A 24520-nucleotide genomic window follows, 5' to 3' on the forward strand; every position below is an offset into this window, starting at 1 on the left:
GCATTCGTCTGTCTTACCCTCCTATTTCTGTATTCACTTGCACGTGGTACTGGGAGTAATCCGGAAATTACTACATTTGAGGTCCTGCTTGCTAATTTTCAAACTAGCTCCCTAAATTCTGATTGCAGGCCCATATCCCCCTTCCTACCTAAGTCATTAGTACCAATGTGGGCCACGACCTCTGGCTGATCACCTTCTCCCAGGAGGATGTCCTGCAGCTTGGTGACATCATTGACCCCGGCACTAGGGAGGCAACATACCATCCTGGAGTCACTTCTACGGCCGCAGAAGCACCTGTCTGTTACCCTAAGTAATGAATCCCCTATCATTATTGATCTTCCTTTCTTCTTCCTCCTATCCTGTACAGCTGAGCCACTCGTGGTGCCACAAACTTGGCTCTGACTGTACTCCTCTGAGGAACCAGTGCCCTCACAAGCTTCTAAAACAGAAAACCGATTTGTGAGCGGGACCCCAGGTAACATCTGCACTACCTGCCTAGCTCTCTTGAACTGCCTGGCGGTCACCCACTCACTTTCTGCCTCCAAGCTTCTAAGCTGCGGTGTGACCGCCTCCCTGAACATGCTGTCCACGTAGCTCTCAGCCTCGTGGATGTGCCACAGTGACTCCAGCTGCCGCTCAAGCTCTGACACCCAGAGCTCAAGGTTCTGCAGCTGGCAGCACTTCCTGCACATGTGGCCGTCTAGGACACTGGTAGTGTCCCTGACACTCACATATTACAGGACATGCATTCCACTCAACCAAGCTGCCCTGCAATGCCTTAACTTTATTTTACTTTGGTTTATTTATATAACTTCATTATACTGGCCCTGACTTTCCCTTATTCCTTGTGTTTCTCACTTAAACCCAAGTATAGCTACTTCTTTAAAAATAATGTGCTTTTCTAATTACAGCAATTTAAAGACATTCCCTAACAGCAATTTCTTACCAACCAATGAACTTATGGTTTTCCTGTGATGTCACTATTTGTTTTTCTCACTCTCCTTTCGAACTCAGCATGGGCCAGTTCCGAGCTGCTGATTGGTCCCGCTGCCGCTCCGACTCCCAGGTAAGTGGTGTCGGCCTCAAGCTTGAAAGGTGATCATATTGAAGCATATAGTATCCTGGGGGAACTTGACTGGGTGGATGCTTAAAGAAAATTACCCGCTGTGGAAGAGACTAGAACGAGAGGACACAGTTTAAAGATAATGGGTCTCCTCTTTAAGATGGAGGGTTGTTAGTCTGTGGAATTCTCTTCTTTGGAGAGCAGTGGGGGCTGGCTCACTGAATATTTGTAAGGCAGGGTGAAATAGATTATTGACTGACAAGACAGCCAGAGGTGTATATGTGGTAGACAGGAAAGTAGAGGCCACAATCAGATCAGCCATGATTTTATCTATTGGCAGAGCAGGCTTAAGTAGCCGAATGGCCCACTCCTCCTAACTCATATGTTTGTATGTATGTAAATGGACATAACACACATTAATGCACTCAGTCAATCAGAAGAAGGGGCTAAAAATTCATTTGCATCTTGGATAGCATGAGGATTAAAATTCATGACCAGATCACACCATTTGAGTTGGTGGTGGGCAGCTCGCAAACTTCATGCTTCCACCTCATTTACCTGAATGTTCTATATGACAGAGCAGGTTCAGCACTGTTAATTGTCTTTTTACAGTGCAGACCGCCTCTTCACTTTGCAAACTCCCTCTTCACTCTGCCGGCTGCCTCTACACTTTGCAAACTCCCTCTTCACTCTGCCGGCTGCCTCTTCACTTTGCAAACTCCCTCTTCACTCTGCCGGCTGCCTCTTCACTTTGCAAACTCCCTCTTCACTCTGCCGGCTGCCTCTTCACTCTGCCGGCTGCCTCTTTACTCTGCCGGCTGCCTCTTCACACTGCCGGCTGCCTCTTCACTCTGCCGGCTGCCTCTTCACACTGCCGGCTGCCTCTTCACACTGCCGGCTGCCTCTTCACACTGCCGGCTGCCTCTTCACACTGCCGGTTGCCTCTTCACTCTGCCGGCTGCCTCTTCACGCTGCCGGTTGCCTCTTCACTCTGCCGGCTGCCTCTTCACGCTGCCGGCTGCCTCTTCACGCTGCCGGCTGCCTCTTCACGCTGCCGGCTGCCTCTTCACTCTGCCGGCTGCCTCTTCACGCTGCCGGCTGCCTCTTCACTCTGCCGGCTGCCTCTTCACGCTGCCGGCTGCCTCTTCACGCTGCCGGCTGCCTCTTCACTCTGCCGGCTGCCTCTTCACTCTGCCGGCTGCCTCTTCACTCTGCCGGCTGCCTCTTCACTCTGCCGGCTGCCTCTTCACGCTGCCGGCTGCCTCTTCACGCTGCCGGCTGCCTCTTCACGCTGCCGGCTGCCTCTTCACTCTGCCGGCTGCCTCTTCACGCTGCCGGCTGCCTCTTCACTCTGCCGGCTGCCTCTTCACGCTGCCGGCTGCCTCTTCACTCTGCCGGCTGCCTCTTCACGCTGCCGGCTGCCTCTTCACGCTGCCGGCTGCCTCTTCACGCTGCCGGCTGCCTCTTCACGCTGCCGGCTGCCTCTTCACGCTGCCGGCTGCCTCTTCACGCTGCCGGCTGCCTCTTCACGCTGCCGGCTGCCTCTTCACGCTGCCGGCTGCCTCTTCACGCTGCCGGCTGCCTCTTCACTCTGCCGGCTGCCTCTTCCCTCTGCCGGCTGCCTCTTCCCTCTGCCGGCTGCCTCTTCACTCTGCCGGCTGCCTCTTCACGCTGCCGGCTGCCTCTTCACACTGCTTACTCACTCTGTTATTACCAGTAGATCATGTTTCCTCATGGCCATGTGCATCTGCGACTCACCAATCTTATTTACCACATTCTGCACATTCACACACATGCACAGTAACCCTAAATTCCACTTTATTACTTTCCCTCTTATGTTGAATCCCCTAATACGTTACTATTTCTTACTTTAGTACCATCTGTCTCTTCCAATATTCTTAGTACGTTGGTATCCCTCTCTAGTATTACCTCCTGGTTCTCACACTCCTGTCCAGTTAGGTTAAACCCTCCCCAAGAGCACTAGCAAATCACCCATCAAGGAAATTGGTCCCGGCTCTGTTTAGGTGAAACCCAGCTGACCTGTACAGATCTCAGTTCACCCAGAATTGATCCCAATGTCCCAAGAATGTAAAGCCCTCTGTCGTGCACCATCTCTCCAGCCATGCACTCAGCTGCTCTATCCTATTTCTATACTCATTTGCAGATGGTACCAGGAGTAATCAGGAGATTACTACTTTCGAGATCCTGCTTGCCAATTTCCTACACAGCTTCCTAAATTCTGGCTGCAGGACCACATCCCTCTTTCTACCTATGTCATTGATACCAATGTACACCCTCCCCCTTCATGGTGCTCTGCAACTGATCAGTGAAATCCTTGATCTGACACCAGGGAGGCAAAACATCATCATGGAATTCATGTCTGTGGCTGCAGAAATACCTGTCTGTTCCCCTCACTATAAAATCTCCTATCACGATTTCTCTTCCCGTCTTCTTCGTGCCCCCCAAACAGCTGAGCCAGCTGTGGTGCCATGGACTTGGCTCTGGCTGCACTTCCCAGATGAACCATGACTTTCATCAGTATTCAGAACTGAATCCTGGTTGGAGAGTGAGATGCACCCAGGGGACTCCTGCACTACCTGCTTATTTCTTCTTGACTGCCTGGAGGTCACCCATTCCCTCTCTCCCTGCATACTCTTATGCTGCAGAATAACCACATCTATAAAGATGCTAACCATAAAGCTCTCAACCTCATGTATGCGTCGCAGTGATGCCAGCTGCTTCTCAAGCTCTTAAACCTGGAACTTGACCTGCTGCAGCTGGCAACACCTTCTGCACATATGGTAATCCAGGACACAGGAAATGTCCTGCAGTTCCCACGTGGAATAGGATGTGCACTCCAGGGGTCAGAGCTGCCCTGCCATTCCTCTCTCTATTTTATAATAAAACTCACTACTTAAAAAGGACTTATTAGGATTCACCAACCACTCATTCTCTTCCTCTGTTGTCACTTAAATAGAGGGAGGGTAATTGAAACACTTAACCTTTACTATCAAAAAAAATTAAATCTTTAGTTTTCCAGCTCCTCAGGGTAACTCCCAAACTTTGGAGAAAGGGAAACAAAGCTACAATAATCACCAATTAATCAACTTAATGGCCTTCCTCTCACTCCAGCGATCCTGACCTGCTGAAACTCCACTTATCTGTCTCTTCACAAGGCTGCCTTTCCACTCTGCCGGGCGCCATTTCACTTTGCTGGCTGTCTCTTCACACTGCTGGCTGCCTTTTCGTGCTGCTGGCCTCTGCTTCGGGCTGTTGGCTGCCTTTTCAGGCTGCTGGCTGCGTTTTTAGGCTGCTGGCTGCCTCTGCACTTAGCAGGAGACCAAAAAGCATTGTGCAGAGAACATCTGGTGCAGCCAGAACTCTCTTCTTAAAGGAAAGCTGCCCTCTTAAAGGGAAGCTGTACTTAATAATATTGCTGCCATTTAAAAATGAAAATCAAACACCTGTGTAGAGTGCGGTTCCAGGGTAATGGGTGCATTGTTGGACGCATCAGTAGTCGAAGTGTGTCAAAGAAACACCATGGTTCTGTGTGGGGCTGGGATCACCCTCAGAATGGGTTGGAACAGGTGTCCTGGAAGCTCAGTTTCCAATGGTTGGACTCTAAGGACCTGGCATCAGTGTCACAAGAAGCCTAATGATGGCAGACAGGTGGCTAAGGTCAGTGAATGCATCCTCAAATGACACTGACCCACCACCCCACCAACCTCTAATGCCGCTTAATGCACCACACTTCTGTCACTCAGCAGCACTCCCTAGCACTCAGGATTCAGACCTTACATCCAGGCTCTCCAGCTCACCCCACGCACCCACCAAAGCCTCACTCCCACCCCTTGCTTCCTCTCCATTCCTCCAGCTATTCAGTTATATTAGGCATATCTACCAAATACAGTACCACACTCTGCTTTCTATGGTGCAGGACATGTGGCACAAAATAGAAGGCGACAGAGCAGAAACAGCAGGAAGTCTTTCAGTTCCCACTTGTAAGGTGCTGCTGCAGGTCACCAGAATTAGCTGCCCCGCTGGATTTTCTGCCCACACAATCGGCAAGGTGCCCATAAGGATCGCGAATACTGCTGGCAACTTGCCAGTAAATGAGACACAACTAAGAAAATTAACCCAATCTCCCACTGGCTACACTTGATTAGTGAAGCAGAAACTTTATCCATCACCCACCCAAAATATCCCCGAACTGAAAATTATCTCCACAATGTCATAGCACAGAAACCAAACATTTGATCCATCGAGTCTGGGCCATTGTTATCCACCTCAAGCTAATTAGCCTATTCCCATTTTTTTGCTTGCTTCTCATACCTTTTAACATTGCTCTTCTTCAAGTAACTATCCGGCTCTTTAAAAAAAATGATATGCTCATACTTCAATTGTCACATATACCTTTGGTTTAAAAGTATTTGTCAGTAATTTCCACAGGGGTTCTCATGATCTCCCGTATAACTTCAGGGAGCGTCATGGAGAGACGGTGTAAACAGTCAATTATGCCACATCTCTGGAATTTTCTGCCGTTTCTCTGATGGTGGAAAATCGAGAAACCCCTACAGAAATTAAACACCTTTTTTACTAACCACCCCATTAATTAACTCTTTTTGTCATTATTTTACATTTTTGCCTTCATATAACAATCTTGCTGACCACAACAAGCTGTCATAAATTATTATAACCCTTCTTAAACCTGAATATTTCCATCAGAAACGGACCTTGAATCTCTTGTGAACAATTGTTTACCATTACTGCCTAAAGTGTGCCCAATTATTGATAACTGAATCCAAGGCCAGAATAATAAAAATTCTTTGCTATGTGAATTGGATACTCTGGGGGCAATTTTAACTTTTAATACTGAGCAGAAGACAGGCAATAGTAAATGGGTCACACACTTTACATCTTGCCTAATTTTATTTTCCATTGACTTTAGCATCTCTGCACCCTATGACTGTCTGGAGTTGGACTCAAACCTATGGATTGGATTTTTGCAGGGCTAGAGAGACTCCGCAGACCATTAAAAATGGTGGACAGGACCCGATTCCAGGATTCCCGCCCTCCCTCCCCACACCCCAATTTTTGCTGGTACAGTAGAGGGGTGCAGGGAGCAAGCCTCATTATGCATGCTTGGCTGAGAGCCCAGACTTCCATTAGTATGATGAAACAGGTGCACACAAGGGAAAAGATGGCTTGATTGATGGGTGTTTTCTTAGATGAATTTCATCAATGGTTCAATGTTTATTTACACAAAATAAAGACATGCTTATAGTTTCTGTTATTGATAATTTAAAGGCCTAGTTGATTGGCACTTTTATAGGTTGAAGTAACAACAGCTTTTTTAAAAGAAAATTATGAATGGCTGTTTTTTAAGCTTTTCCACAGATGCCATTATAGCTATAGGATCCATTGGCTCTGTACAGAGTGTATACTGGATGAGTGGGCATGAAAGTTCTATGGCAGAATTTTCCGGCCCTGTGGCATCAAGTGTCATGGCGGGTGCGGGGGGTGGGGGAAGACTCAATATGGTGAGAAGGCCAAAAATCTGTGTCATGCCATCATGAAACCAGTTTGCGATCGTCTGCTCCACCCGTCAATGGCAGGCTGCGTTTCCCAACTCCCCACTTAATTTCGATACTTTAGCATTTCATTATAAGCCCTGCTCATTGGAATCATACTCCCACAATGGGTCATCCGGCCATCACGCGTTTCACATCTATACGTAAGCGATGTGCACTTCACTCGGGACTCCGAGGTTTATTTGCATACCCTGCTTGCAGAATTTGCAATCATCAGTGCCACGCTTCATAGGCAGCACCACATTAAAATTAGAGGGCTCACTTGCAGATAGCTACCAACCAAACCAGTTCCAAGGCGGGGTAGCTTTTTAATGGTTGCAGGGCTAGGGCTTGCTTGGGGAAGGGGGAGAAGTGGCCACTGGCAAGGGAAGAGGCTGCAGGGTGAGGGCTGTACTGGGGAAGGTGGGTATCCAAGGGTGTGTGTGGGGGCCTCAAGAAGAAGTGTGAGGCCTGAGGAGGCAGTCTCCAGAGGAGATAAGGCCAGATGGAGATGTGAGGGTGTGTGTGAGTGGCAATGTTCCTTGAGCTGGCAGTGAGTGAAATGCCAGTGAATGTGTGGTGGCCTTGTATGTGTTTGAGAGTTGAGAGTGATAAAATGGTTGCCTTATCCTGGCGGCATGTACGAGATCATTCTTCTGTTTCCTGCACTGGAGGGCCTACCTCCTGTGTGCAGCATTGACACTGACTACCTCTGCCACCATCTCCCAAGCTGGAGTGATGAGACTGATGGGCTTCCTGCGACCAAAGCGGGGACACAGGACATCGTGGCGAGCCTCCACAATGTCCAGAAGGTGTCCCAGGGATGTGTCACTTAATCGGGAGTATGCACTCTCCTTGGCTTTTGGGGCCATGTCTTCACTGGCTGGAGGAGCCCTGGGCTGCAAACATTGAAAAGTGTGCGCACGGCTGCAGTTTAAATATGGCGCCCAGTGTGAGGAAATGGCAAGGTAACAGTGTGGCGGGCAAATCAGAGGCCACCTGCTAGCAAGATGATGTGTTCCCTGTGCATTATAAATGAGGTGGAAAGGGGGTGATATGGCACAAAAGCCTGCTATTGTGGCCGTCGGGTAAAATTACTTTTTCCCGGTCTGCTACTGCACTTTGTGCAAAGCTGGGACGAATCCGTCCTATGAGTTGAAATTGAGGGTATGAGGGGCCATGGGGGATGGGTGGGGGGCATGGGGAGTGGGCGTGGATGTAAGGGAGGTGTGAGGGGTGAGGTCTAGAGGGCCGAATATTGAACAACTGGGACAAAGTCCCAGAGAACGAGGTTGGGCTATTTCAGCCCACCTTGGCACTTGGCAGCCCCTGTGGCCCGCCTCCAATCTGTATCCTGGAGGGGCAGGCCTGGCTCCAGCATGCACATATCCCTCCCGGAACGAAATTTGTGCCTTTCGAGGCACTTTCTCCTGAGGCCAGTGTGCCAAGCCGGGAAATTTCCTGATTCCTGCTACCTGCCTCTAACATGAAAATCCAACTCAATGGGCAGGATTTTCCCCCATAGGGGGCGAAGTTGAATGGCGGGTACTCACAGGTGCCTCTCCGATTGGCAGCCCCTATCGGGGGTGCGGCACCATTTTACGTGGGTGGGCCAATTAAGAGCCGCCCAGCGCGACGTCCGCTCAGAAGCGCTATGCGCTCCCTGTGCGGGTGGGGGGGAATCCCTAAACCTGGGAGTGCGCTCTTTCATGCATGCGCAGGAAAAAGCGCACTCATCTCCCTGAGGCTAAGTGCAGCCTCAGGGAGTTTGGCTGTTCTGTGACAAACATTAAAAATAAAAATAAAAATTCCTGACATGTCCCCTCATGTGACACTGTCACATGAGTTGGGACATGTCCATAATTTTTACAAAAACTGCTGTTGGTTTCTTTCCCCCACTTACCATCCACTCTGGAATTCCCATTGCTGTTTACCTCTCTCAGTCTTGCACTCAGCTCACTCCCCTATCTGTGCATAGCGGGGGTAACATGTGGAGTGGTCTGTGCACATTAAAACTAATTCCCCTGCTTTAATGGGGAAGAGGCCATCTTGTATACAAGTCATATTCTTTCTGTGGGTATATAAGCTATTGGTTAAATTCAGCTGAATTTCTATTCAAGGGAAGGGGCATCTAAGGGAAAACATTGGTGGAAGTATCCAACCCTCCCTGCCCAGTGTTTTACAGAGAAAGAAGATTAATTTACTTGCTAATATGGAATCCCTTGGGTCACAGGGTCACAAATATTGCTTGCCTGTCCCAATGATTCTCCCAAACAATGGGGAACCATAACTTTCAAAAGCTTCTGAACTCTGATCCATAACTATTCATACCAGGCAAACCAAGCTTCAGAAATTTACGATTATATGAATATTCAGCCCAGATTTATCCCTCAACTCAGACCACCAAAAACAGAATGACTGGCAATTCATCTTGCTTGCCAATTGTAAGACCTTGCTGTTTATAAATTGGCTGATGTATTTGGCTACAAAACAACAGTGGCAGTTCTTCAGAAGTAATTTATTGGCTGTGAAATGTTATAGGTTGTCCTGAGGGCATGAAAGGCATTGTAAATGCAAATTCTCACTTTAAGATTTACAGCTTTACCTGGTTTTGAAAGATATATTTTCTGATTAACTTTGGTGTTGGGAGTGGCAGGGAGGGGGGTGGGGGGGGGGTAGTAATGGACAGGAAAATGGAAACATGGGTTTGGTAAACTTCCTGCTGTTTTAACTGCAGGGAATTGTTTTCCCCAGGTTTTCCGCCCAACAGCCAGACTGATTGACAGGCTGGCTGCCTGCTGGACAGGAAAACCTGCAGCAGAAGTGGAGCAGTAGGTACGGAGAGCTTACTATTAGACATGTAGTGGTGGAGGTGGGAGAGATTGCAAGGGGGAGATGGTGGTCTGGGGCGGGGTGCAGAACGTGGTCAGAGGGAGGAGCAAGTGCTGATGAGGGGGGGTTGAACACATTGGAGGGGCAGCAGAAAGATTGTGGTTTGGGGAGGTGGAGATAATGTTCAGGGCGGGGTGGTGTGTTGATTAGAGGTAAGTCTGTTGGGTCTGGTTTCTCCTGTCCCATAAGCAGTGCTGTAAAGGACTTACCTTATAATGCCTCCTTTAGCTGTGGGTTTCCTTTAGCTGTTGGGAAAACCCAACCAACTGTGAGTCAAGACAGAAATACTGGAGCTCATGGCCTCCTTAAAAGGTTTCAATACGAGACCTGCCTCTTGTGTGTGGATTGGTTGCTGCTCCTCTTCCAGCCTCGGTTAAAGCTGGAAGTAGGTGGGTTCAAGGCAGGTTCAGTTCCTGTTTAATATTTCAACTTTTTAACCTCCCATCTGAAAAGAATCCACTGGTTTTGGGGGGTTTAAAATTACCTTCTTTTTTCCTGATAATGTTCAAAGGGTACCTTGACTATATCATATGCAATATACTCATTGTTCTTCTGAGGTTATCATCGGAGACACCATGGGGTGATAAGAACCTCAAGTAAGGTTATTGTTGAAGTGTTATCATCAGTGAAATATTAACAAGAGTATTAACAAAGGTTCACTTCTGTTCATTATTTTATATGTTTGAAAGAGTACATGTTCTGTAAACTACTTTAATCTGCTCCATTGTCTTGGCTACATTTTACCTTTTATAAAAAACAAAGCTTCTCTATAGTTTATGGCTGAATCTGCAGTCTGCTGATTCTTATTATACCACCTTCTTGAAGTTTAGGGAATCATAAGAGAATTTGTGACATGTTAAGTGAACTTAATACTGTGACAAGGGCCTGTGTTCAACACCTGGGCTTACCACATTACCTGATATTAGTAATAAAAATACATTATCTAATTCATAAGGTTCAATGATTCACCTACAGGAGTGGCTTTTCTGTGGAACCTGAGAGAAATATCTGAAGGAGAACCAGGGATGGGAGCTGGTTTTCCTTGACTTTATGACCCACAGACTCACTGATTTCACCAGCTGAATATTAGTTGGTATAAAATTAATGTTGGGTTGCCTGCCTTGCCAGCAGTGATTCTCAGGTAAATCCTAGGAGTTGAGCACTGGAGCATGCTACAATGGGGGTGGTGGGGAACAGGGGAGGAGGGCTCCAATTGTGACTTCTGGGGATCTGCTCTTCCTGTCTGGCTCTTGGGGATTTTTTTTAAAGAATTGTTCTTTTAACTTACCTTTCATTGGTAGCTGCAGGGGCTACATGCACAATGCATGCCCATTCATCAGCAACTAATTTCTGGCTGGAGTTCTTTAATAGGCATTACATCTTTAAGGGAGCCAATGCCTGTTAGGGGCATTGGTCAAAGACACCTAAAAAAAAGCCAGCATGTGTTTATCAGTGGGACTGCTGCCTGGAAGGACTGGATGCAGACTGTTTCACTGCTAAATTGATATGCATTGCACCCATTATTTGGGTATTAAACGGACACAATACATCCCAATTTCTACCCCTAAATGTCTCATGATATAGGCTAGGAACACAAGAACGCATGTCTATCTTTCTTAACAAAGTTACCTTTTCAACACTTGTCCACTCACTATGCAACTCTATGGGCAGAATTTAGCCCATGTCGGGCGGGCTTGGCGGGGGCGGTTGGGAAGCCGACAGCCGCCCGCAATCCGGGCCGGACCGTGATTTCACCAATTAAGGCCTGCCCACAATGAAACACGAGTGGCAGCGCTCAGCGCTGACTGTGTGCCGGTGGGGGGGAGAAGAGCAAGCAGGGCGAGTGCGAACTTTGCGCATGCGCACGTGAAAATCTCCCTGAGGCACAGAGCTGCCTCAGCGAGATGAAGCGTTTTTAAAAGAAAAAAATAAAGATTTGAAAAACGTAATGAAACATGTCCTCTCATGTGACTCTGTCACATGAGCAGGGACATGTTATTACTAAATTTTTAATACTTTTATTTTTATTTGCTTTTGGAAACCTCATCCAACTTGCGCCCGCCGACTGAACTATCGCACGAGTATGTGTTGACATCGGGACGCTCGGCTGACGTCAACGTGCGTCAGTTCACGCTCGAGCGGGTTGGGTGCGCACCCACCCAAGCTAAAAAAGTTGCCCTATGTATATCACCAAGAAGTAATTCAGTCACCTTGCTTGTCTTTGAGATGGAAATTTATCACTCTATAGTATAGTATCATTAATTAATGTAATGCATGACAGTCATCAGGTCATCAATGTGTCACAGAGTTAAGTCAAGCATTCCAAGAGGGACATTTGTGTGGGTGTTAAACTAAGATGAATGCTGTTCATCATAGCTATCATTGATGTCACATCAGAAGTCACCAATCCAGTTCAGAAACTCACCAAATATCAGGGGATGATGAGAAGTGATCTGTATCTGTGTCAGCCTCTACAGACCTATTGTGAATAGTGGGCAGCAAGAGAATCATCCAATTGCTGAGCATTAGAGTATAAAGTCAAATTGTCAGCCAGACGTGGTAATGATGAATGAAAAGTTGCAACAGGTTCACACCCATTAAGCTTTCCATGAACTGTGACATAAATTAGCAAGGGGATTATGGATCTGAGGTTATGAGGGTTTGACTTTGATTTCCTTTTTGTAAACGTACAAAACTTACAAAATATTTTCCACTTGATGGGAAAAGACCAATTATTTGGAATAGTTGAAACTGATGAGGCAGAAGCACAGGGATATATAGCTTATGTTCCAGAATAAATTATATTAAACCAGAGCTGTGAGCCAATGTCAAGATGTGGTTGCTTGGGTCAGATGTATGATTTTGATTTGCCTGGAGCTCACTAGTTTTTTTTGATAGATAGACAAGTGTTTTCACTTCTTTCTGCACTGTCACTCATTCGGGTGTGTGACAAGGTTGGGGGCCAATGCCAGCTCCCTGCAATGGTGCTGGTGTCTGGCTTGATGAAAAGGGCAGGCGGATGAGAACTTTATCCTGTAACTCTTAGAGGTGGTCTTGGAAACCTCATCAGAGAAGCTGACTGTGTTTCGTCTGCATGCTGTCCTGGCAAGAGTGCCCAGTCTGGACAGATGCTCTGGGTGGGACATTTCATGAAGTGATATGGTGCAAATTGCTAACAAAACTATTTTTCAGCTGTTTATGATGTTGTTGTGGGCAGTGCTCTGCTGCTGCTGATGGGCATCTGGAGAACACTGTTAAAAAGTTTCACATTGGTTGAATGGTAGGTTCCCGGTGAGATTCTTTAGGGGGAGTGGTGGGGGGGGGGATGTCCTCATGTTCCAATTCATGGAAGGCCAATTAACGTTTAGGTCTCTTAGGCTACAGCAGAGGGAACTGCTGCTCAGTCTTTTGGGTCTTGTCCAAACCAGCAGCAATAAAGCCTCTAGGCTTGAGGATTCAATAGGTTCCTGTAAGAAAGAAAGGCCAACTACCTTGCTGTAAAATCATAAAAATGAATAGAGTAAATTTCTCCCTGGTAGTATTAAATGTTAAAAGCCCATTCATTAATGTTGCACAGGAGTGGTTGATATGGTTGATAGGGCTTGGGGCTGGAGCAGAAGTCCAAATGTGCACATGAATGGATACAGATGGTTTCCTGACATGCCACTATTTGCTTACATTTCTCCAAGGTTGGTATTCGCTCTTTTGCTGAATCCTGCATTGGACCACACTCGTTTCTTGGCATTCAATTTAATTCTTCATTATTTCCTACTAAATCTTTGCTTCTTTCATTGGTTTCTGGAACAATTCTGATTCTCACGAGTAACTTGGGATCTTTTCCCACATTAAAGGCACTATATAAATACAATTTGTTGTTTTTTTCTGCTCTATTGTGCTCCTGGAACATTTTTCACTTCTCTCTGGCCTCCAGATCAACGTACTCTTCAAATGTCCCTGGGATCAATCTCCACTTCTCCACCATTATTTGGCATCAACCTCTGTTGGTTGCTGGTTAATTCTTCAACTCTTTAACAACCACGGGATCACCCTGTCCCAACCTCTCCTCAAGCCCGACCACCAATCCTTTAGTAGCTCTTCTGTTCCTTCTCTAGCCCTTGAACTGCACTGTACTCCTCTGCAGACTGCAAAATTGGTGCTTTTATCACTATCTCCAAATCCATACTACTACTACCTCCTGTTTGAAGGCTTTTCTCCCTTCAAGTTAGGTCATTTTTTGGTTAACTGGTTATCTCCACTCTTATTGGCCCTGTCCCTAATGATCCCCTCTTGCCATTACCACCATGAGTCAATTCAATAACTCATGTAGCATCTGTTAACAACAACAACTTATATTTGTACTGCACCTTTAACATAATAAAACATAAAACAAGGTGTTTCACAGGAGTATTATAAAGCAAAATATGACACCAAGCCACATAAGGGGATAATCAATCAGATGACCAAAAGCTTGGTCAAAGAGGTCGGTTTTAAGGCGTATCTTAAAGGAGGAAAATGAGGTAGAGAGGCAAAGAGGTAATTCCAGAGCCTGCAGCCAAACAACTGAAGGCACACAGCCACCAATGATAGAGCAATTAAAATCATGGGTGCACAAGAGGCCAGAATTAGATGAATGCAGACATTGTGAAAGGTTGTGGGACTGGAGGAGACTATAGGGATAGGGAGGGGCGAGGTCATGGACAGATTGGAAAACCAGGATGATAATTTTAAAACCAAGACGCTGCTTGGCCGGGTTCCAGTGTAGGTGTGTGAGCACATGGTTGATAGGTGAACAGAACTTGGTGCTAGTTAGGACATGGGCAACAGAATTATGGATGACCTCTAGTTTATGGATGCTAAAATGTAGGGGTAGGATGTGGGGGACCAGCCAAGAGTACATTGGAATAGCCAAGTCTAAAGATAACAAAGGCACAAATGAGGGTTTTAGTAGCAGATGAGCTGGGGCAGAGTTGAAGTTGGACAATGCCCTGGAGGTGGAATCAGACAATAGTGGTGGTGCTAACATGAGGTTCGCAGCTCATCTTGGGGTTAAATATGACAACAAGTTTGTGAACAATCTGGTTTAATCCCAGACAGTTGCAAGGGGGAGAGGATTGGAGTCTATAGCTAGAGAACAGAGTTTGGAGTGGGGACCAGAAATAATAGCTTCAGTCTTCTCAATATATAATTGGAGGAAATTTATGCTCATCCAGTACAGGATATCAGATAAGCAGTCAGATACTTTAGCAATAGAGCACTATGTATATGGTTCCTAAATCAGCTTACAGCCAGCAATTGATAAAGTGTACAACAAAAACACATCTAAGTATTTAATTTTGTTATGGCAAAGATGGCAGTCAATTCAGTAGCAGGATCTGAATAAATAAGATAAATGTTTATACAGTATGATTACACAATACCCAGTTTGGCTGGTCATGCAAAGTACACATTACAATTGCCTTAAACGGGAATGTCCGCCCAGTAAATTCATTATAAATGAACGATTAATACAGACTACTGTTTCTTTGTTATATGAAACAAATCTTTTAAATTCTAGGAATTCAAGCAATTGAGCATTTGATTCTGAACCTGAAAGTTGTCAGCTCCAAAATCCCAGGGCTGCTAGATAAAGCTTCTACGTAGCATTCTGTAGCAGGTAATATTCCACCATTTTCATTCACATAACATCTTTTGCCAACTGACTGAGAAGCAGGAGTGAAGGGATTATAAGACAGTTCACAGAATAAACATCCCTGCTTTCCCAGTGGCAAAGGCTATGGTGGAAGCAGTCTGGAAGGGGAGAAAACTGGATAACACAAAACTCTGTTAAAGTATTGCTTCTATTTTAGGAACCATTAGAAAACATAGTACATTAAGCACTGAAATAACTGTGGCTGCAAAATGGTGAAATGCATCATGATTGCTTAAGGGAGATGACTCTTTTGTGACCCAACGTCTTTAAGTGCAGTGGCTAATTACCAGTGGTGCACATTCTAGTTTTGTATTCATCATATTTGAATCCTTTCTCATTCACTTTGCTATAGTTTGGGAAGAGCTTGTTTTTGCCTAGTTTGGTATTAGAATGTGTACTCCAGATCAGCTTCTGACATCTCTTTGGGGCCGTTTCTGGCCATTTGGAGTGAGTGACTGGCAGGCTTTTCTTTTCTTCAGTCTGTTGGATGTGATTTTGACTGCAAGCTCCTAATAGAATGGACTCGGCTTGGATTAGTCTCTGCTCAGGAGAGTTTTGATGTAGAAGAGCTGCTGAAGCTGCTGGTCCAATGGCTAATTACTGTGCTACAGGGCCTTGGTATGGGACCAGAGGAGTGCTGCTAATAATTGTACATTGTCCTTTTTATTACATCAGGATAGTTCCTCTAATAGGGGGAAGTAGTATTTTCTTTCTGAAGAATATAAAAGATACTCCAGAAGGTTCTACAGTCTGTATACTTGACTACTCTTCAGTAATACATCAGTGCATTGAACAGCTGAGCCTTTTAAAAAATTTGACTTTAATATTCTGCATTTAATAGTAAGCATTAAAAGGAAATGCTTGGTGCCCAAGAAGATGGCAGTTTTGATTCAAATACAGTTAGATTTCATCCTAGAATTAATGAAAAGTGTAACAATATAATAGTAATTTCAACTATCCAATTATACCTGAAAGTATCCAAATTCACAGTTGTCTGAGTAGAAAATTCCAAAGGTGCACAGCCCTTTGAGTGAAGAAATTTCTCTTTACCTCAGTCCTAAATAGCCAATCTGTTACTCTGAGACTGTAGCTCCATGTTCTATATTACCCAGCCAGCGGAAACAATTTCTCAGTGTCTAAACTGTCAAGTACCTTAAGAATTTTATATATTTCAATTAGATCACCTCTCATTCTTCTACACTACAGGGAATAATCATGTAGATAAACCACTACAACCTCCATACAGTAGAACCACATAGGTCCAGCTCAAAGTCATGTGCCAAATATATGGCACCCTCCAGACTCTAACACCTTCACCCATTCCAACAAGAAAAACATTGGTCAGGGTGTGCTAAATGGCATACTGATGCATACATCCTGGTTACACCTGTCCTGGGGAAACCAGGGGTGTAATGAGTTTATGGAACAATCATTAATGTTAGTAAAGAAAAAGTACTGGAGAAATTAATGGGACTAAAAGTTACTAAAGCCCAGGTCCAGCCCAGGACCTAATGGTCTACATCCTAAGGTTCTGAAAGAGGTAGATGCAGTGATAGTGGATGCACAGGTTTTGATCTTCCAGCATTCCCTAGATTCTGGAATGACTGGAAGGTAACAGATATAATCCCAAGAAAGGAGGGAGAGAGGAAACTGCAGGGCTGTTAGCCGGGCAACAGTACAAAAATGTTGGAATCTGTTGTTAAGATTGTGGTAACAGACATGTGCAAAATCATAATATAATAATTAACAGAGTTAACGCGGTTTTATGAAAGGGAAATCATTAATGTTTTGTGAGTGTAACCAGTGTAGATAATGGGGAACCAGTGAGATGCGGTATGTGTGGATTTTCACCGTAATTTCCAAGCTCCAGGGCATTGTATTTTGGGGGGATACCCCAAAGATGCGCTGGGGAACCCCCTTCCCCTCTACCCTGGAAATTTACAGGTAAGGATTGCACGGCAATTTCCCAGGGAGTGCAACCTTCCCATGGGCAAAAGCCATGCACTGGGAACCATCTGAAAATGCGATTTAAATTGCAAACTTCGGATGGTTCCAACTGACTTATGTTAATGTTACACAGGAAAAGTTAGAAGAATTAAAACTACTTCTAGCTCCTGGGTAACTATTGTACAGCCCCACACCGACCCCTCACCTGCACGTTCCCCCCACCACCCCCCTCCCCACCAATGGGACTCCCCCTACATCCCTGAAGCTTCAGGCCAGGCCCAACCTAACACCCCAGCCCCAAGCTGACCCGATAGCCCCCAAAAGCCCAACCTGACCCGACACCCTCCCCCCACCCCCCACCCCCTCCCAAACACCCAGCCTGGCCCAACACCACCCCTCCCCCACCCAAAGGCCCGACCCGACACCCACCCACCCAAGGCCCAACTCAACACCTCCCCACAAGGCCTGACCTGACCCAACAACCCACCAATCATACCCACTTATCTTATACACTGACCTTCTCCTTCTCCTAGGCCCCAGGGATGTGCTGCACTGCCCAGATCTTGCCCGGCCTAAGTCGGAAGGTCAGGAGCGATAGGAATGTCTGGATTTCAGGTAAGAGCTTTCAAGCGGAGTGGCAATCCGATTCAATTGCCACTCCATCGGAATTTAAGGCCCAAAGTGTCATGAAAGAGGTTGTTCTGCAAGACTAGGACTCGCTGAGGGTAATATATTAGCTTGGATTGAGAATTAATTAAGGGACAGAAAACAAAGATCAGAAAAAAATGTAGGGTATGAGTCCTAATTTATAGAGAATGTTGGTAGGTGAGCGAAGGGGGGTGTAGTGCATTGTACAGTGTGCAAGACTGGTGATGCAGTTGATGGGATATGACATTTGGTGCATTTATTGATCTTGACCACTCGTGTGAGATTATTGAACTTCTTGCAATACCACATCCGGGCCCTTAGGGGTGCCAGCTGTCTGGTCCCACTGCATTTTGAGAGTTTGTCTGGAGACCCTCTGGCCCCTGTGGAAAGATGACAGCTCTCCTTCTCTGCACCTCTTCCATCAAGGCCCCAGTGCACTCTTGAAAAATCTGCCACATTGTGCCTCGTCCTGCTTGCTATATTCTCTACTGCCACCAGTTCCAAAACCTACGCCAGCCAGAATGCTCCTCCTCTTTAAGAGATGCAAGCTGGCTTTTAATAAGAGCACGTTCGCTTTAAGTAGTGTTCGCCTTACACAATTTTATAGCCTTGCTCAGGTGTGCAGCCACTCAACAGCATGTTCAGTGCTGGCTGCATGCTGCAATCATTTAAATGAGCAGGCAGCATGAAGTTTATGTGCTGCCTCCATAAGAAACAACGTGAGTTTGTTGTGCATCACCATCCCTGCACCCATTTCTGGCTTTAATGAATTTTGCAGTTGTTTTGTGTTAATTTTTTTATTCAGTCGTTGGATGTGGGTGTCACATCCCTAATTGCCCTTGTTCAGAGGGCATATAAGAGTCAACCACATTGCTGTGGGTATGGAGTCACATGTAGGCTAGACCAGGTAAGGACATTAGTGAACCAGATGGGTTTTTATGACAATCAGCAACGGTTTCATAGTCATCATCATCATCAGACTTTTAATTCCAGATTTTTATTGAATTCAAATTTCACCATCTGCTGTGGTGGGATTCGAACCCAGGTACCCAGAGCATTACCCTGGGTGTCTGGATTACTAGCCCAGTGACATTACCACTACGCAACCGCCTCCCTAAAATATTATTCTTTTTGTTTTAATGCTTGTGGGTGGGAAACTTCAAGGATTCAGTTAATGGGTTAGGGTTTAGAGCTGGGGAATAATCAGACTACACCAGCTTTCATTTTTAATCCACTTGCAATCACAGCAGGTCATTCCTGCTGTCTCTTCCCTGCTGGAGCATGTCTTGAGTCTCGGCAGGAGCTTCTCGCACCTGGTAAGTATGTTTCCTTTAATTTTTTTATGGGTAACAATAAAATAATTTGTTGACTGAACATTTTACTATTTCCTTTGCTGTTCCTGATTGGAAACTTTATGGAGTTGATTTCTCACTGGTTTTAAACAGGAGTTTAAGGCCCAACAGCAATTATTCTGTTTTTAAAAACTGCATTTAGTTTGGCTTCCGCTTGCTCACTTTTCATTTTGCCTACTCACTGTTGCACGATTACTGGCATCAGACAATTGTACTTTCTGTGGGCTGTTTTCTAGGATAGTGCTTCACTTGTTTGGGGCTGTGATGAAGTCGGACATTTTTCAAGTAGTTAAATAGATTGAATGACATAATGTTTGTGCTTGATAAACAGAAACATTTGTTCGGGAGATTTTACAGGTTCCCAGATTCATATTTTTATATATTTTTCTGCTTTGTGGGAAGAAACGTCCCCATTAGTCAAAAATGGCTGTTTATGCTCTCTGCATTGAATTAAAATGGTTTATGTCTTCTTTATTTAATTTTTTTGCCCTCTGTGTTGAATTAAAAGTTCTGAGGAATTTAACCTCAGTCAATAATAAATGAAAATAACATAACTGGTTCTATGAGAGACTGTCCCTTGCTATGTTTGTGTAGACCAGTAAGAAGGGATGTTGTATTTCTGATGCAGACAACTTACTTAACGGGAATATACTTGGTTTCTTCTGAACTGTTTACAGTCTTGATATTTCACATTTGAAATTACACTGATACTGCAACACTTGGTAGATGTAAAGAGGTCAAAATTTTACACTCCCTTTGGGGTGGGATGGCAAATGGCAGAGTGGTGCAAAATTGGCACCATGCCAATGGCACCAGGCGTACATAAAATACCCATAGTGGGGGAGGCACCGGCCAGCCACTTGTCTGAGGGCCAGTTGAGATCCTGAAATGGCCAATTAATGGGATTTTACCCACAGTGGGGGAGGCTCACACCAGGACTCCAGGCTGCTTGAGTTGGTGGAGGGCTGAGGGGTGAGGGTATCTCTTGGCTAGGCACCCTGTTAGCACTGAAACACTCCCCCCAACCCCCCACTGCCCGGCCCCAATAAGGTGAACTCCCCCCTCCAAATTCCCGCTGGGACAAGGACATCCACATCCCACATCCACATGTGGGATACCCAAACATCGCAGGGCTAATTGAACTCAGTGGGCAGGATTTTGCCCTTGTCGGGTGGGCACGGCTGATGAGCCCAGAAGTGGCCAAGAAACCAACTGCTGCCCACAATCGGGCCCCGACCGCGACTTCACACTGGCTGCTGGGGTGGGGGCAGGAGGACTGTGAGCGCTGAAGTTTGCGCATGCACGCATTAAAAGCTCCCTGAGGCACAGAGCTGCCTCAGGGAGCTGGAGATTTTTAAAAATAAAAATAAAGATTTTTAAAGTAATGGAAACATGCCCCCTCATCTGACACTGTCACCTGAGCAGGACATGTTAAATCTGAGTGTAAAAAGTTTCTATTTTTTCTTTAATCACTGGTCGAAACCTCATCCTATCCATGGATGAGGTTTCACTAAAAATGCAAAGGCTTCTTGGTCTTTTCGCCCGCCCGCCCGCCAACCTGTTGAATGGGCAACAAAAAATTCCAAACAATTAGTTGATTAAGAGCCGTAATAGACCACTTAATTATCAGCGAGCGAGCTGCAGGCTCCCGCACACACTGGCGACTGAAATGTCACGCGAGTGCACGATGACTCGGGGTGCTCACATGACGTTATCGTGCATCATTTTACACTCGAGCAGGTCGGGCGCATACCCGCACACCAAGCAAAAAGTTCTGGCCAGTGTTATGTTCAAACAGGCCCAATTTTTACTGGAGCAAGTGCCTTATCCTGCATGTCTGAATAATAAATTTTTTAGAGTGGATGTAAATGTTCCTGAAGGGATGATACGGTCTGTAGAACTATCCAGCTGGCAAGTTATTTAAATCTTATGCATTTTAAAAATTGAAAAAAACTGCCTACCTGTGTCTGAGAGTTGAATAAAATCTGTTTCAGCAGTTTCAACAGTATTTGTTGACATAACCTTAAGTGCTATCATTATAGCATTATTAATGCTTGACTGGTTTTCACAGTGGGGGTGGGTGGGGGGTTGGGACGTGTAACTTCACAGTTTGAATGAAAGCTCAAAGAGGTTATTAAAGGATTAGCTGTTTTTAATATGGCATTATAAATATGAATGTCTGTTTTTATAAGGGATTAAGTACTTGAGGTGATTTAAATTTATTGAACAGGTTTCATGAATGAGTAGTTTTTATAGAGTGAAGTCTGTAATAATTATTTTAAACTTTATAAATAAAACTTTATTTTATTTAATTAGAATGGCTCCTGAGGTCTGCCCATGGTGGATTTTGAGTGAGTTTGGGCAGGGTGTATAAAGGTGTTGTGTGGGTGGGGAGCATGAGTTGGCACTAAGTTGACATAGGGGCTATAAAGGGCCATGGGATGGGTGAGGGAATGAGTTGGCATGATTTGGCACTAAGTTGGCAGAGGGGCTATAAGGGACCATGGGAGTGGGTGGGGGAATGGGTTGGCATGGTTGGCACAAGGGCTATAAGAGGCCATGGGTGTGGTGGAGACATAGGTTTGGCATGTGTTAGCATGTATGAGCATGGGGAGTGGGTGAAGGGGTGTGAAAGTTGAGGGGTAGAGAGCTTATTGTTTAATAAAACAACTGGGATGAAGCCCCAGAGAACTGAGGTAGGCCTTTTAAAAAGCCCACCTTGGCACTCAGCAGCCCTGGTTGGCACCTCTGGTCTGCATCCAGGGCCAGTGGGCCTGACTCCATCCGCACCAGCCGCACCCCCCGCTCCCCAACAGAATGAAGACCCCGCCACTTCGGGCACTTTTCCCAAGATGGGTGCGCAGAGCCAGGAGATTTCCCAGCTCTGCACACCTGCCTCGGGAACAAAAATCCAGGCCAATACTTGTTAGTAAAAATTTGTGGAATGCCCAGGTGCTGTAATGTACTGGCTAGAGAACTTTTAAACCTGGCTTGATTCCATCCAGTATGGAGTTTAAGTGGGGTGAGATTCCTGGGAGGGATTTCATGTTGCAATGGCTAAGAAAGGAAGTGTTTAGCTGCTGTAGGTTAAAGAGTGCATGCACAGGACAGACCTGTGCTCAACTTGCAAGCCACAGAGCAAGTCATTAAGTGAGAACTGACCTTCGACAGAGTTGAGTGATTAAGGATTGGCTGTCTGTTATACCACCCACTTCATTTTCCATTCCAGTAAATGCCAAAGGAAGGATAGTTGGGCAGGATGTATAATGAGTGGCTGATTCGTTGCTGAAAATTTTCCACCACCGATGGAAGTTAAAATTAGCCCTCATGGATCAAGCAGTTAGCACATGTTTCAGGGCTTTGATGTATGAAGTGGAGTATATAATGTAGAATAATTTAAGTTTAGTGAGGCTTTCAATTAGACAATCCCTTCTGGCTGTGTGCCCTGCTGAGGTTGGCTTTGCGCTGGATGCAATGAAAGAGCTATTATGTTGGTATGGGGTCTTAGTGTTGGTGAATAGCAAATCGGAACAGATTGACAGGTAATTACATGGAAGCTTAGGTCATCTATCTGGTAGCTAGTATTAACTTTCCAGATTCTTTCAACTGTGCCATCTTGTCCTATTTTCGCCCCAGGAATGCAGGTAATGTGTACAGCTTTCAGACTGGTCACTACGTCCTTTAGACATGATGCACTGATATCCTCTGAGGAGGGTGTCCTGGGGCAGAATTTTTGAACTGTATTAGAGAGTGGTGGTGGTGGGTCCCTTGAACAGGCCCATGATGCACCAGGAGTATTTTGTGGGCTCAGAGCGAGTCAGCAGCCTGCTTTACACTGAAATTTTCCTCTCTCTTGAAGCTGCCATTTCCCTCGGAGCCTGTTTTATGCTACTGGCATAGATCAATTTCAGCCCGACCAACATCCCATGACCTGTTTTCTGAGTGGCCCCTGGTTAGGCTGCACATTGGTATGAATAGGTAAAGTGTCGGTGTTGCATGCATTTATGCTATCGGGGCCCTACATCTGGTATGGGGCCTGATTCACATATTTAAGCACCCTCCTGTTTGTTTTAGGTAGGCAGTCTGCTTAATCACCTGGCTAAAAATTGCATCAGGTGAAACTTGGGCATCAATGGATGTTGAGGTGTCTATTTTCAATTGTTAGTTGCTCATGACTGAACATTAACATGTTTTTTCTCTTTTCAGAAACAGAACCTGCTGTGTTCCATCATTGTTTTTATTTCAGATTACTGGCCTCCGAAGGTTTTTTTTCCCTTTTTATGTAAATTATAGCGAGTATGTGTTCCAGAGCCAATTATAAATGCAGATTAAATCTAATGAAGTCTAATGTATTCAGGCCACAAGTTAGTGTATTATGTTCACAGAAACAAATGTGCAGATATGATGGCTTCCAGCTCCTTGTATATCAAAAGGAAGAGTAACATAGGAAAATGGCTTGCATTAAAAAAAATTAACTTGGATCTTCTATTCCCCCTTGGGGTACGCGTGAAGCATAGTGGCAGCAAAGGAATCAACAGTTACACCTCCAGCAGTTTTCTGGCCCTTGGACACAGCTGTGGTAAATTCCATTGGGGTATGGGGACAGGCTTTTTTCCCCACTTGCACTTCCTCTATTTCTGTCCGATATCAGTTTGGGGTTTGTACAGGCGGGTTCCTGGGACGTTCACCACAAATGCTGCCCGATGCACATCTTTTACAGTAAGTAAGAAGCAGCCAGACTTTCTGTACGTGGGCAAGTAATCTCCCCACTCCTCCAACTCCATATCTTGCCTACTCCAGCTACTCCAAAATGCTGGCACTTCCACTGTGTAGGTGTCCTAGCAGTGCCACTGCTGATACTGGGGCTTACCCCAACAATACTGAAACAACTCCAGCCCTGTGAAAGTGGACGGTTACACAGCATTGACAAGCAGCAAGTTGCAGCCAACCACACTTATGGAACAATTGGAGATTTTGCCCCATACTACTTTAAGGTTGTTGACAGGACAAGTTAGTGTTCAAATAAATAGAAAAAGAGCTGGAAAAACTCATCAAGTCTGGCAGCATCTATGGAGAGAGAAACAGAGTTAGCGTTTTGAGTCCATATGACTCTTCTTCAGAACTAATGTTCAAGTGCAATTTCTAATCACGTGAGCCAATACCAAATGCAGGGAGTGTATAATAGAGGTAAGCGTTTAAAGCAGAAATGGCCAGACTCCAAGATCAACAGGAAGTAGAAGAATATGTTCTTGTCACCTTTCCAGGAAGATGTAAATAAGATGCTTTTACTTTGCTGCTTGGTATTCAGACTGCAACACTGTACAAGCTCCCACCAGTTTACCTTCTCATTCGATGCTGC

At 45.5% G+C, this 24520-nt stretch overlaps 1 protein-coding gene and 1 long non-coding RNA gene across 4 annotated transcripts in view; one reads left to right on the plus strand and one right to left on the minus strand.

The window, feature by feature from the left end:
• The window catches only part of nr3c2 (nuclear receptor subfamily 3, group C, member 2), a 400233-nt gene that overhangs the window by 41559 nt on the left and 334154 nt on the right, over positions 1-24520 (minus strand). The gene's annotated exons all lie outside the window — the stretch shown is intronic.
• On the plus strand, positions 1004-6345 carry LOC144680110 (uncharacterized). Its single transcript, XR_013576488.1, has 2 exons — positions 1004-1066; positions 6012-6345. It is a non-coding gene; the product is annotated as an uncharacterized LOC144680110 (long non-coding RNA).

The sequence above is a fragment of the Cetorhinus maximus genome, chromosome 1 (assembly GCF_964194155.1).
Source record: "Cetorhinus maximus chromosome 1, sCetMax3.hap1.1, whole genome shotgun sequence".
NCBI lineage: Eukaryota > Metazoa > Chordata > Chondrichthyes > Lamniformes > Cetorhinidae > Cetorhinus > Cetorhinus maximus.